Here is a 12,586-nt window from a genome sequence, read left to right as displayed (position 1 = left end):
TGCTTCAATCTGTAAATGCCGTAGCAACGCTGAAGTCCTCACACCGACTTGCCGCACAACATTGAGCTAATAACGGTACCGCAAGGTCGCTGCTGCGACGCACTGAGCCCATCTCCAACACACAAAGTGCGGCGAATCTTAGTATACACGTGTGACGCGCACGCGTGCTTGCAGCACAGACAAAACTGCACCAATTTGAAAGCTTCGGCGGTGCGTGAATGGACCCGGCCCCTATACACCTCGACTCATTCCTTTACAAACTGATTACCGCAACACCCGTTTCTCGTTATCAGCAAGCCATAGCTATCTAAATTTAGCAGCTGCGTGGATCGCGCGCGAGATTATAGCACGAGAAGCTGAAAGACGCAAGGTTTAATTGTAAAATTAGTAAATTGGGCTCATCGTCATCAGCCGCGTCGTCGACCAAGAGGACTGTCACGAGAACGGCGGTGGACGTTCGAACATAGGTCGGCCGCAGCCGTTGAAACTCCGCGCATCACCGCTCTTTAATAAATTTCGGCCGCGGTCATCTCTGCAACCTCTACATGATAATTCCAAGAATGTACAGCATATCGTGAAAAAGGCATTTCGGTAGCTGTCGGCAACGGGCAGCTGCTTTTTACTTCTTTTGCGATATATAGGACGTGCATACTATATACACGCAAGGAACCGACGCTGTATAGTCAGGATCTATAAACAAATTCCGGATCGTGCGCACCTTGGCGTAAGTGTCTGTGTACAGATCATCTTGAAACGAGGAACAGCAGCTGGGCACGCGATACCGAGCCTGGGAACGCTTATACACCCTTGTTGATTAGACATGCGGGCGAAAACGTGAACAAGCGCACGATTCTTCGCATCGAACGGCGTCGCGTTTCTCTTTTGTTTAGCCTCCGCAAGCTTGCAGCCGTGAAACAGACTATATACATCAACGCCGAACGCGGACTGCTTCAGCGTTCCGGCTGAGATAGTGTTTCAAAAGGCAACGAGACTCCCCTCAAAGCGTTACACTTCCAGCGCTGTATACATGCATCCGCAGGCGCACTTGAAATGCACCGATCTTATTATTGCAAAGCCGCACGACCAAGTCGCGGAAAAGTAGCGCTCTATATTTCGGTATGGCAAACGGTTGCCCTGCGGAAACTTCCTGCGACGAAGCATGTAGCTCCACAGCGCGCCAACTTTATTACAACATGCACGGCTGCTTAAGCACCATGCCTTTTACCTGAACAGTAACGACGCGCCAAACTTATTGCGGCTCACTTGCCAGAAATGTTACACCGTCTCAGCCCCGCAGCTGAGCGTTCCTTGAAAGCACAACCCGGTTTGTAATGAAACATGAAAGTAAGCGCTATGCGGGCAAGCATGTGGCCAGCTGCCAGGGAATTTTTGGAAAATGTTTGCCGCACAAGGGTATACAGTTCGCATTGCAACCAGCCCTTAAGCTTTATTATGAACACCCGAATTCCGTCTCCTCTTGTTTCAGATCGTCACGGAGGAGAGGAGGTGGCCGCCACTTATCGCAGTCGGACGTGCCGTGCGCTGTTGCGGCAAAAACTGCGTGGCTCTTTCAAGAATCACCCATCCAGCGAAGCCGCGCACCGCAAAATATGAACGCGTCGCCTAGCGTAACCGCGCTTCGTAGCTCTCATGAATTTGACAAGTATGGAGGAGGAGAGAAGGCAGGGATGTTAACCAGAAATGCGTCTGGTTGGCTACCCTACTCTGGAGGACGGGAAAGAGGGAATAGAAAGATGAGATAGAGGAGGGGGGGGGGGGGACGCGGTGAGCTCGCGCACGCACGCGGAGGGCCTGAGCAATTCAAAGGCGTTCACATAGGCCAGTCGTCCTCAAGTAAGACAACAGTGCCTTCACAGCTTTGTGGGCCGACGAGCGATGGGGACGGTCTTCAAGAAGCATTTGCACGGACAACGGTCGATCGTCAAGTCGTCGGAATGCGTTCGATAAAGTTTGTCTTTCCGACTGAAATCGATCGCAGTGACACAATAAATGTTCTGTGTTCTCTTCGCCGCCGCAGACGTCGCACGTGGCACTTTCGGTCATTCCAATCAAAGCACAGTACGCCTTCGTGAAAGCCACTCCCAACCACAGCCGGTATAGAAGCGATGCCTCACGTCGGTGAATCCCAGGTGGAGGTCGGAGTTGGAGCGAAGGGTTCAGTTCGTGTAGCCTCGTGCGCCGTATATTTGGGGTGTTCCACTCTGTTAAAGAGAGCTTGCGTGCCAGGTGACGAAGCTGCCTTCCAGCGTCTGTCCTGGAAAGAGGAATGGGAACGCTGTGTTGTTCTTGATGTGACTCTCGGGCAGCTTTGTCAGCGAGATCGTTTCCACTGATCCCGCAATGGCCAGGTAGTCATTGGAAAATAATTTCGTGGCCTTTCTGTTTGACGTCGTGGTGAAGTTTGACAATTTCATACGTTAGTTGTTCGTGAGCTCCACGTCGGAGAACTGCCTGCATACTTTGTAAAGCCGGTCTCGAGTCGGAAAACACGGCCCATGTACCAGGACTTTCTGCGTCTATGAATTGAAGTGCACTGCGCAGAGCCGTGAGCTCTGTAGCCGTGGACGTCGTGACATGCGAGGTCTTGAATCGCATTGTTACTCTTCTTGTCGGTATAAACACAGCACCGACAGAACTGGTCGATGTAGTCGATCCGTCCGCATAGATGTGCACGTGACTGCTGTATCTCTCGTACAACAGGAGTAAGCTCAATTGTTTTAGTGCAGACGGTGATAAATCTGACTTTTTCTGAAGTCCTGGAATTCTAAGTTGGACTTCAGGACGGCACAAACACCATGGAGGAGACACCAGCCTGGCCGGAGGTGCGTACCCCGATGTAATCGAGGCACGATATGCACTGACAGTTGTGCTATATGACGTGCGGGGTCTTTCCACAGTGAGTGCAGCGAGGTGGTGGCAAGGAGTCCTGGCAATGTGCCTGACATCAACGTTACTAGATCTTGCCTGACATGTGCACGCATTGCCTCGATGGCGATGTGCTTGAATTGACAAGTATGAATGCAGAACTAACATACTTGGAGCTTACAAACTGGAGAAAAAAAATACAGACGAAAAAAAAAAAACACTCAACACGTTCAATGTTACAAACCCGAATGTTACAAACCCGCACGTACCCCACTCCGCGGTCCCTTAGCAGGATAGACCCGCACTTCCCGCAGTCGTGCCCCAAATGCGGAGCCGACTCATGCTCTTTCGATCACATGCTCTGGCTGTGCCCAGCCATAGAAAACTCTATGCAGTGGGAGGAGTTCCTAAGAAGCGACCACCACCAAATCCAACTCCAGGCAGTCCAGAGGGCCCACGACATCGCAACGGGATTTCGCCTCCCGGTGCCATCGTGGGCGGAGCCACCGACTTGACCTGAGGGAGCCTTCGGCTCCCCCTGGCCAGTTTCTCAGGACCAATAAAAGTTCTTGTCACTGTCACTCAACACGTTCGACGCCGCAATAAGGAGAGTCAAGGTAAGGACTCAGCGAATCCATTTTAAGTACGACTGCAGGTGGTGACAACAGAATGAAAACAGCGCGAAGGACAGGATCAAAGCAGAGACGACGATTTCTTGTCGAGACGTCGCTGTTTTCATTCCCTTCTTCGTGAATCAGACAGCCCAATTGAGCACGTACAGGTGCCCGCAAAATAACTCGGAACGCCGGACCGGTGGCCTTTCGCCGGCGGAGCGCGCCGGTGAAGTAGTGGTGCCAGGGTCTGCGCATGCGCGGTCTCCCTAGCAAGCTCGCCACGCTCCGCAGTGCATCTAAATGGGTGTTGCCTTGCTCCAACGGAATATCGTTGGGTGCCTTTTGGCGTTGTCACAGGGGGGCTGTGCGGATGCGGTCTCTAAAACGCTGTGTGGGCGCGTGTGTGCACGCGATGGAGCAAAAGCTTTGCTGTGCGTGCGCGTTACTGGGCATCGGCGCCTTTTAAAGCGAAACGCTTCACTGGCTCATTAGTCGCGGAATGTGACCATCGTGGACAACCCTTGCGGCAGCAAAAAAATCAGAAAGCGGCATACTACACCTCTACCGTTCAATAAAGCATGTAAAAGTGAATTAAGCACCACGTAGTTAAAAGTAACAGTAATTAAAGAGTCCCAAAGACTAATTAAATGTAATTAGGGCAATTAAGAAGACCAGAACAGATACATCATACACCTTTATTAAAGCGTGCTAAAGTGAATTACTGATAACCAAGAATAATTACGATAAATTAAAAGTAATTAAGGGTTGCGAACAATAATAGAGACTACTTAACATCAATTCGAGGCTCCGTGTTAAGACTCGTCACGCCAAATTAAGACTAATTAAGAGTTTCAAAGAGCAGTTACAAAGATTAGGATCAATTAAAGACTCCGTAAATGAAAGAAAGAAAACAATTAAACCGCATTACGACCAAATAATAGTTATTCAATTATTTACCCTACATAAGCAAACAATCGCAAATGAAGTGACGTCAACGCATTAAAGCTTTCGCCGTCAAAGTCGTCTTAGCAATCAATATAAGACCCCAATGAACGCTTTTTTTTTTTTTTTTGTTAAACACAGCTGAACACCCCCTTGATTAGCAACGTATCACCACACCGAACGAAAAATTGAATGTTCGCGCCAACCAACGCAGACACACGATCAAATGTTAGACTACTCCCTACTAAAACTGCTGCGAAGCGGCCAGATTTCGCAAATAAATAGCGCACAAAATATATGCGACGTTCATTGTGACTGCGAAGCATTGAAGAGACCTTTATTATAGTGCCGCATGCATAAAATTAATTCCTGTGCATGAAATTGGCTTGTTGGAATACGCCATTAGATGTCATTTTGAAAACTTTATTACCTGCACGCAGTCATCCTTGTTGAAGGAACCGTCGTGCTCTGTCAAAATAAAAGTTCTGTTCTTATTACCAAGTAGTAAATGCTGCTCGTAATATAATTGCACAAGGACTAAAATACATCGCGCAACACGACAATCCGGTTGAAAAGTGCGCTATGCAGTGCTATTATAGGCGAGCCGTGGCGCTCGGCCACATGAAAGATAAGCTATGAATTCACAGTTTCTTTAGGCGAAATATTTGACTCAGATATTGAAGACATTAGGTATAATGAAATGTTATAAACGCTCATGGATTCCATCCACGCAAGCTATCCAGAAAGCATGACTATCTCTTAGAATGAATGCAGATTCCGACGAGCATACGCCACAAGGATTACGCGTGCGTTTAGAGATTACGCTGCATAGCCCGCGAGCACGCTGTAGCCTACAGGTCCCTCCCCCCAGATGTGTTGTCGCAGCGGTAAGAGAGACAAACCGCAAGTTTTTTTTTTCTTTTTTTTTTTTTTTTTGCGCAAAGCAACGCCTATCTATATGCACTAGGGAGCGAGGCTTGCTTGCTAGGGATGCCGCGCACGCGCAGACCAAGGCTGTATTTTTCCGCGGGTGTGCTCCGCCGACGAGCGGCCACCGGTCTGGCGTTCCGAGTTATTTTGTGGGCACCTGTACACTGCTGCGATGACAGGGTTTCAGCCAAGCTCTGCCACAGCCTTGTCCTGATCGCGTAGTTTCCCACAAATACGGTCTGTCCAGTCGTCAATACACCATCAGTAAACTTTAAGATAGCGCGATGCGCACCCGCGTGACGTCACTCACGCGTGCGCAGTAGCCCAGGCGCATGCAGTACGTGCGCAGCTAGAACTTCAGGATAGTGCACTGCGATAGCGGATCGTGCATCGCGTGCCCCATGCTAAAAGTTTCCAATAAATCTCCACCACAAGTCGGCGAGATCATTTTCGCCGCAACCGCAGGCCTCTGAACAATTACGTGGGTGCAGAGTACAGTGCTATATCACCATTTGACCACGCCACTGATGATAGGCCAGGTAACAAATGTCAGTATTTGCATATCAGACGCCACTAGGTGGCGCGGCACGGGAAGCTTGAGCCGCACGAGTGTGACCGAAACAGAAAAAGCCTGTGAGATTTTAAAAAAGAAGGAGAAAATAATTATGGCGGCAAATAACTGGTTCTTTGGCCATCTAAGATGCGAAGAAGAGAAAAAAAAAAGTTTCAGCAGCTGTTTAAAACGGAGAAATATCTGCACTTCGATCGCCTTCTCGCAGTGCCAAGACGCGCAGTTACGTCAGCGTACATACGCAAGCGTAGCGCTGCAATGCTGGATGCACACTGTTATACCCTTCGGCTGGGTTCCCCGATTTGGATGCACTGGCAGAGCCACTGACGCGCGGCTTGTATCCGCACAACGCGCCTGCGGTGTTTGATAGCGAGCCGCGCGCTGACGACATGCAGAAGCGCGGCTTTTTGACACAGGTGCGCGCGCGCAGGCAGATTGGCCGGCTCCGCCGAGTCCCCGAGGCAGGCTCCACGGACAGAGAGGGAGCCGAGGGGTGCCGCGATGCCCGAGCGGTTTCGGATCGCCTCCGGCACCGCCAGGTGAGTGAGTGAGTGAGCGAGCGGGGGAAAGGGCGGCATACGCTGGGAGAGGCGGCTTCACTGCAGCGCTGCGGAGCTAGCGGAGAAGCAGCGCTCTTCGCCTGCCAATTACCCTAACAAGCCAGCCGCGCGTGCGGGGTTGGGGAAAGGAGGGGGGTTCCTGCGCCGCTCTCTCTTCGGTGTTCATGCATCGCCGCTGCCGCGCCGATGGCGCGCGCGCGCGATGCTTCGGAATTTCGGGGCGAAGCTATTTCCCCAATCAATACCGCGTTCCGGCAGGCAGCCACCGCCGCCGCCGGGGCGTTCGCGCAGCTAATTTACCTGCACGAGGATTCCAAGTCTGTGGAAAGAGGTGGGAAGGACCGAAATGCAAGGGGGCGCTCGCCTACGGGCCACAAGAAAGAGGTCGGCACGCCGTTCCTTTTTTTTTTTTTTTTTGGGGGTGCGCAAGGAACAAAATGCGAAGTGCGCCGGCTCCTATTATTATTATTATTCGACAGACCCACGAGACGTCGTTGTATACCTCGAGTTTGATGAGCACTGCTGAGCGAGGAGGGGACGCGAGAAACGCGACGGTTCGATCTGGTTGACTGATCAACGTCCCAAAGCTACACGGGAGTCAGTGAGAGAGCCGTAGTGGAGAGCTCCCGGTTAATTTTGACCACTTGGGGGTGAACTGTTCAAACGGGCACCCAAAGTCCGACGCACGAGCGATTTCGCATTCCGCCCCCATCGCAATGCGGCCGCGGCGGCAGGGAATCGAACCAGCGAGCTCGCGCATGGCAGCATCAGAACGCCAAAGCCAATGGGCCACCACGGCGGGAATAGTGGTTCGATCTGCCTTCGGTCAGCCAAAAGGCAGCCGCGCCGGGAAGCGAACAACAATCGGATTTGTCCTGCCACGGCTCAAAAGAAACACGAAATCTGAATACCGGTTTCTCGGCGCTAAATCTGCACAACGGAGAGCTATCGAGGACCGCAAAAGCCAAAGAATCAGGCAAGCAATGCCGCAAAAGATGTTTAAAAAAAAATGTAAACGCGACGAAGAAAACGAACTTTCACCAGCCACGGCTCGGCCCGAGAGAAAGTCGTAGGGGACGACGTGAGCAAACTGCAGACTCGTGAAAGGGGTCGGCAGGAAAGGAAACCTCGAGAACCACGAGCTATATAGTTCGTCACGTGGGCCGCGAGCGCAGCAGTCAGCGACGCGATGCCGCGTTTTTCGTCAACGCCGGCGGTCGGGAAATGATTGCACAAGGAGAGCGCCGGAGGAAGAAGGGGGGGATACGCGTAGTACATACATGCAGGCAGCGCACACCGACGGCGGGCGCCGCTCCGATCGCGGCAAGTGCATCTGCGCTCCCGAGTTGGGGATGCAACGGGGGAGAGAGCTCTTCCGCCGCTCTCCATTCGCTTAGGGTTGAGTGCTCGCCCGCATAGGATATTCCGCCCGCAGGCAAATTGAACGACAGCAGCGCGGTTTCAAGTGGAGATCCTGCCGAGCACCGCCGCCGCCGCCACCAACCACCACGCCGCGAGGAAAGTGCGCACACGTTTTCCCGCTGCCCGAACGACCCCGCACTTTCTGGGGATTTCTCGAGCATTTTTAAATTTTGTTTCTTTCTTTCTTTTTCCAAGCCCGCGTTGTATGTGCTGCAAGCACTTTCTGCCTGTTCCTTTCAAATTAGTACTTCAACCGCTATGCGACATGCGGATGATACGATGCAAGAAGCGTAAAATTGGAGACACTGTTGGAAGCTCGTTGAGCATAATTACGTCAAGAGGGTCGTGGCTGATACGTAACCAATCAATGTTCGAAGCAAGAAAAGTCCGCTAAAGACGGCTTGCGCCATTCAAGGGGCTTTCGCGCGCGCCACTTATATGAACATTAATGATGAACGCCAGAAGGATAAAATTTTCGTCAGTCAAATGCCCCCCCCCCCCCCCAAAAAAAAAAATGAACTATATCGCTATCTATGTGGCTACGCGAGTGTCTACGCCTAACACGGCAAAGTTGCAAAAGGTTTTACCTTATTACTAAGAAGCTGTGCGCGGGCGGTGCGCAGGATGAAACACACGGTCCTTCCCATTTCTGAAGGAAGCATCAGCTCAGCCGTGACGTCTGACGGCCGGCGAATATTGCATATAAGATGGCGCAAATTTAAACATCGCAGACTTATTTTCGATCCGAGAAACAAAAAAGTACGAACTAACTGCCCAATTGCGCGGAGTCGGTGAGCTCCAAATTACGAACCATGTCCAGTTCGCTCCCGACCGTTTAAATAAGCGGAAAAGGGGAAATGGACGAAGGGAAGGGCGAAAGGTACGAGCTTCTCCCGTCAATTAGGACACCGAGTTTCCCACGCTGCCAGCTGTAGATATAGAAAAGCAGCAGCCGAATGCGATGACATATGCATACACTATACACCCACACTATACGGATTCAGCATTACAAATGCGCGTCCCGGCGTGCTCCTGCGGCGACCTTTTCATCGCTTCCATGGACACTCCTCCCTCCGAGAGGCAGTCTCGCAAGTTTCTCCTCTCTATCTCTCTACCACTTCTTTTTTTCTTCTTTTTTTTTTTTGTGCCACTCACTGGCCTGCCTCAATGCATTCCTTCTTCTCGAGCGTCATTATTCACGGCACCGAATGAGAGTGAACAAAAACACTCATAAAAGAAGTAGAACGCTGATTCGATTACTGAGAAGTACATGGGAATCAGATCCAAAGGCCGGAGAGTCTTAGCACACTTCACCCTCGGTATACGAAGGATAGCGATGCAATAAAGGCACGGGGCAAAGCGGACGCCGGTACATATAGCGGGGCAACAGACGAAAGAAACGGGGAAGGAAGCTAAGGACAGACCAAAAGCAGCACGTCCGGATCCGCGCAAAGAAACCATAAACGCGGCAGCAGAAGCAAACTTATTAGGACAAAAAAAAAAAAAAAAAAAAAGAACAGAGAAAAAAAAAACTACACACGGGCGAAACAAAACCAAAGCAAAGCGAAAGAAACGAAAGACCTGCGGAGCAAAAGCAGAACCCCGAGCCTGGCTCTTGGCAATGCCGCGGAGATTAATCGTTAATTCATGCTCCTCCGAGATTCCTCTCCATTTGCAATTCAATCCCCGACCTGCGCACCCTCCACAACCTCCAGCCTCACTTCGTAATTAGGTTTTCTCCCTCGAGAAGAAGCAGGTCTTCGTCTCGCGAATTACAGCGAAAAACGTGAGCACCTCGGCACTGCACTCACAATGAAGACAAAAAGTGTCGAGCGATAAGAAAGGGGAAGGGATGAAGAAAAGGCACCGCATGACTCGCGCAGAGGAAACGGCACACACGTGCGCCAAAAAAGAAAGGCAAGAGCGCACTCTCTCTCTCTCTCGCACACACGCACAACGCACACACACACGCACAACGCGCGCACACACGCGCGCAGACACGCACGCGCGCACAAACACACACACACACACACACACACACACTCACTCACACACACGTACGCACGCACAGTACCGGCGCCGTCTGTCTCACAGGACGCCCACTGATGCTGTTAAGCAACGGCGCCGCGCAGTAGCGCAGTTACGGTTCAATGATTCATGAATATGATGCCCTTGAAGCGAAATTGGAATCGTCATTTCCTACCACGGAACGAGAAAGAAGATGAAGGGTGGGCTCGGTAAAATGGGAGCTACGCTGCAGGCCGACAACTCGTGTAACTGAGCGAGGCGCATCCAAGAACCTTTCCACAAAAATGCGCACGGGCGAGTGTCGAAATTACACATGAAAATCGCCCTTAAATGAACGCTAAAGGAAAATATTAAGCCGAGTCAGGTGCACGGATTATGCGCCCAGAAGTCTATCCCCAGTTTCTGTGTGCCGACACACGACCCTGTTGGGTCGAAAATTGCCACCGAAGGTCCCGCTGCTGTTCCTCAATTCGAATCGCCCGCGCCAAAACGGACGAGTTGACGTTATCCTCACGCGACCTCCCTCTCCGCCGCGGTGTGAATCGGCTAGTGATGACGTCACACGAGAGGTACCAGACCCCAAAAAATAGGTGGCGCCACTCCGATTTTCCATTCTTGTCATTTCTCGCTTCGGTTCTGTTGTCGCTGCAAATGACGAATTCGTCATTACAGCAGCCTAACCTTTGAATCTAGCTCGACTTAATATTTTTCTTTAGTGTCCCCCTTAGACGCCAGCGCACAAAACCTCGTCAGCCAATGCGGTCAACCAAACGGGCGGTGTAATAAGTGTCCCTGTCGCTTTGACCGCCAGAAATATGATCGGACAGCCGCAAAGCGTCGCGGGAAACTGACCTGGTATGCACATTAAACTGTAACCGACTCCTGGGCGCATTACAAAGGGTCTTACGGCGCATTTAGTGTGCCCTCCTCGCCCGCCGCTCCGCACGGAGCGGGGGAGGTGGTGCGCACTGAGGCACCCTATAGGCGCACTCGCCGCATCTGACTATCACAAGCCGGGCGGGAAAGTTTAAGCTAATTAGAAGCAAGGAAGCACGCAGCCGCCTCGCAGCTTTCAAGGGAACATTTCACACGCCACTCTGCTCGCAAACAATGCCAAGCTCTATTCCAAGCCAGAGCCGTCCAAGACGAGAAAACGAGAACATCGCGGCCTGCCCTGCCTAACTTTCTGGCGCCGCGCGCAAGAGGTTACGGCTAAGGCCGGCTTTGAGCAACACGTACGCAGGCCGACTACGCAGCACGTCCCCCACATTCGCGCGGGAAACTTCCGCCTGCGAAGGGCCACACAGCGGCCGAAGTGGGCACCACGCGGCTTCGCGATGCGAGCGCGTTGCGGCGCCTGCACTCGCACTGACCATGACGAGGAAGCGGCAACTCTTACACGAGCAGGTTATGCAGCGAGCAGTTAATATAAGGCCTCTCTCGCTCTGTTTGCTCGTCTCCGAAATTTGCCGAGGACGATTCGCGCGCAGCCTGAGGCCCTGTTCGCCACCCCCTTGTGTATAACGGGGATGCACTATTGCAGTTCTTAAGGGCAACATACTTGGACGAGCGGCAGAAGCGTGAACAGATGTTTGTAGCGCTGCAAGTGCCACTGTGCTGTGCGGTGACAGCGACCAACTGTGATTGCGTGTCTGTGCTTTCTTTATCTCTGCATTGCTGTCACTTTAGCTCTCATCTCTCCCCAGCGTAGGGTAGCAAACCGGATCTTCCCACCTGGTTAACCTCTCTGCATTTCCCCTTTCTTCTCTCTCTCTCTCTCTCTCGTATCATTCACCCATCGATTTATATCGGTACAACTCCAAAATGTGACATCACGATGGCACAAACAGTGGCATAGATACAACTGGGTGAAACCAACCCGTGAACCGAAGCGGAAAGCTAGCACAAGGGCGCCGGAATAAAACTGTGGTTTATATTGCAAAACGACTTGCAGAGACACGCTTTCTTCCAAGAGAAAGTTAAGACAACGCATTAAAATGCATACACCCGCCAGCCAATTTCAATTAACGAATTATTTTCTTTGCAAATTGACACTTTCTTCGCAAAAGTGCCTGCAAATTTTGACAACTTCCAAACACTCCCATACTTCAAAATTTGCGCACTAGGAGAGAGAGAGAGAAAAAAAAGAGCCCACCATTACTACCGGATGCGTGATGTGCGGTCGAGCGTAAAGGACCTATCATCATCATCAGCCTATATTTGTGTCCACTGCAGGACCTATAGGCTTCAAAAGATCGCCAGTTTGTTGCATGTCCGATTAGATATTAGCGAAAGAGTGTTTTCCCCACATACCGCAACTGTTTTCTACCTCGCGACGGCTAATTCGCATCCGCAATTTCTGTCCACGTTTGTCGCACGGGACACAGCACAAAAGATCGCAAACGTTGCAGTGATGCAGGCCCCCATCGTGCACAGATATTGCCGACAGACTCGCAAAAGATTCTGAACACGTGTCATAGTGTGTGTGTGTGTGTGTGTGTGGGGGGGGGGGGGGGGATGTATTACTTCTCGGCCCCACATATATTAAAAGTGACGCCTTTCTGCGAACAACATGGCAGCGAGGCCTGCGCGGTTCGTCACGTCGAGAGCCGCTATATACACAGACAAAAAAC

General features: G+C 51.5%; 1 protein-coding gene across 3 annotated transcripts in view; it reads right to left on the bottom strand.

Annotated features, from left to right (window-relative positions):
- LOC119437031 (protein pangolin, isoforms A/H/I/S) overlaps positions 1 to 12,586 on the bottom strand; it is a 190,038-nt gene that overhangs the window by 24,174 nt on the left and 153,278 nt on the right. The window lies entirely within an intron of this gene.

Source organism: Dermacentor silvarum, chromosome 1, assembly GCF_013339745.2.
Source record: "Dermacentor silvarum isolate Dsil-2018 chromosome 1, BIME_Dsil_1.4, whole genome shotgun sequence".
Taxonomy (NCBI): domain Eukaryota; kingdom Metazoa; phylum Arthropoda; class Arachnida; order Ixodida; family Ixodidae; genus Dermacentor; species Dermacentor silvarum.
This window is presented reverse-complemented; position numbering and strand designations above follow the sequence as displayed.